This window comes from Penaeus vannamei, chromosome 26 (genome assembly GCF_042767895.1).
Source record: "Penaeus vannamei isolate JL-2024 chromosome 26, ASM4276789v1, whole genome shotgun sequence".
NCBI lineage: Eukaryota > Metazoa > Arthropoda > Malacostraca > Decapoda > Penaeidae > Penaeus > Penaeus vannamei.
The window spans coordinates 20593854-20596353 of NC_091574.1; the positions used below are offsets into that span (position 1 = coordinate 20593854).

General features: G+C 35.2%; 1 protein-coding gene across 4 annotated transcripts in view; it reads left to right on the forward strand.

The window, feature by feature from the left end:
- The window catches only part of tn (tripartite motif containing protein thin), a 64786-nt gene that overhangs the window by 20648 nt on the left and 41638 nt on the right, over window positions 1-2500 (forward strand). For all 4 annotated transcript variants that reach the window (XR_011399643.1, XR_011399644.1, XM_070140112.1 and 1 more), the window contains exon 2: window positions 459-555. The gene's annotated coding sequence lies outside the window, so the exon portion shown is untranslated. The remainder of the gene's footprint in view (window positions 1-458; window positions 556-2500) is intronic.

Sequence of the window (2500 nt, forward strand, 5' to 3'; positions counted from 1 at the left end):
ATCAGGGATTATCTTTGGTCCCGCCCTCGCCTCCCGCGCCCCTGCCGCACCTGCTCGCGATTACCTCGTCAAAGTCGTACCTCTGTATTTCTCATATATATATATATATATATATATATATATATATATATATATATATATATATATATATGTGTGTGTGTGTGTGTGTGTGTGTGTGTGTGTGTGTGTGTGTGTGTGTGTGTGTGTGTGTGTGTGTGTGTGTATACATATATATGTATATTCATTTACTTATTCATTGTTTATTTATTTATTTATTTATCTTCCTATTTATCTGTTAGTCTGTTCATCTATCCATTTGTTTATACTCATTTAGGAATATTTTTATAGATTGATAGAGATGTGTATGGAGCAGACAAACAGAAATGTTTTAGACACCGGTAAACTTGCTTGACATTTTCTTTGGCTCTCGAGAGGTAACTCCATTTTCTATGTTTCAGGTGACGTCATGAGAGAGTAATCCCCCACCTGGGCCCCCGGGCAAGACCAGGGGGCCCAGGGTGAATGGTCTACACAAAAGTTTAAAGCCAAAGAGACGTAAGTATTATCTACTTACATGTATTAGTTTTAATATGTTTTCACCTCTATTTGGAATAGATAATTGAGTACCATTATTTTTATACGGGAATCATTGTTGTACTGTGTGTACCACTGTACATAAAAGGCAATCCAGATAATGATACATTTGAGCATATGATATAAAAGTGTATATTATTTCCTCTTGCATATATATATATATATATATATATATATATATATATATATATATATATATACGTATGTATATATATATATATATATATATATATATATATATATATATATATATATATATATATATATATACATATATATATATATATATTTATATATATATATATGTGTGTGTGTGTGTGTGTGTGTGTCTGTGTGTCTGTGTGTGTGTGTGTGTGCGTGTGTGTGTGTGTGTGTGTATGTATTTATATGTATATGTATGTATATATGTGTATGTACACATGTATATGTATATATATATATGTATGTCTATATGTATGTATGTATGTATATATATCTGTATCTATCTACCCAAACATAGATATATATACATATACTTATATATGTATGTACACATATGTATATATATGCATATATGTTTATGTCCATATGAACATACACCTTTCTCATATGCAAAACAGAAAACTATATCTAGTGTGTATATATAAGGGATGAGCATATATGTGTTGGTCGCCTGAATAAACAGCGATGAGCGTGTTAGTGTCTGGCTCCTTTACGTATACTACTGGTAACGCGACTCATCCGACGGAATGTACCAAATTTAGAAGGTGTAGCCTTTATGCGAAAGAAAACGGAGTAAGTTAAATGCGGCGTGTCAGTACCGTAGACTTTTGTTTGGAAGATGAGATCCGTTTTCTTTTTCCTTGCGATTTTTATCAACAATATCCAACTTTTGGTATGATTTTATCTTTTTTCTTGTAAATAACGTTTATGATATTACGTACGCATTATATATATATATATATATATATATATATATATATACATATATATATATATATATATATATATATATATATACATATATACACAATCCACCGCTTTTTATTTTCGGTGTATTCGTATAGTCAGGCCAGGTACGGGAAGGGAAGTCAGTGGCCTCTCATTTTCCTTTCTGATTCTGTGCTTTTGCCAAGTTCAGGCGCTCGAAATACGTGGCTTCGCTGAGCTGTTATTACCATTCCACTCATTGTCTGTCCTTGTTAGTGTGGCGCGAAGGGATGGCGCTAATAATCTCTTGTCACTGTTGGAAGAACGAGAAAATCGCTGGCATTATATCGCACGGTGTATGTTAAATTTCCGCAGTTTCTTCCTTAATACCATCTGTTTGTGTATGAGAACCATTCTCTTCCAAATTGCTCTCTCGTCCTCCATTTCTCAACCTCTCAGCCTCTCTCTCTCTCTCTCTTTTTCATTTTCTCTCTTTCTCTTTCTCCCTTTCTCATTCTCTCTCTCTCTCTTTCTCCCTTTCCCATTTTCTCTCTCTCCCTTTCTCATTCTCTCTCTCTCTGTCTTTCTCCCTTTCTCTCTCTCTCTCTCTCTCTCTCTCTCTCTCTCTCTCTCTCTCTCTCTCTCTCTCTCTCTCTCTCTCTCTCTCTCTCTCTCTCTCTCTCTCTCTCTCTTTCTTTCTCTCTCTCTCTCTCTCTCTCTCTCTCTCTCTCTCTCTCTCTCTCTCTCTCTCTCTCTCTCTCTCTCCCTCTCTCTCTCTTTGTCCCTTTCCCATTTTCTCTCTCTCTTTCGCCCTTTCTCATTCTCTCTCTCTCTCTCTCTCTCTCTCTTTCTCTCTCTTCTCTCTCTTCTCTCTCTTCTCTCTCTCTCTCTCTCTCTCTCTCTCTCTCTCTCTCTCTCTCTCTCTCTCTCTCTCTCTCTCTCTCTCTCTCTTTCCTCTCTCTCTGTATATATATTTATATATATATATATATATATA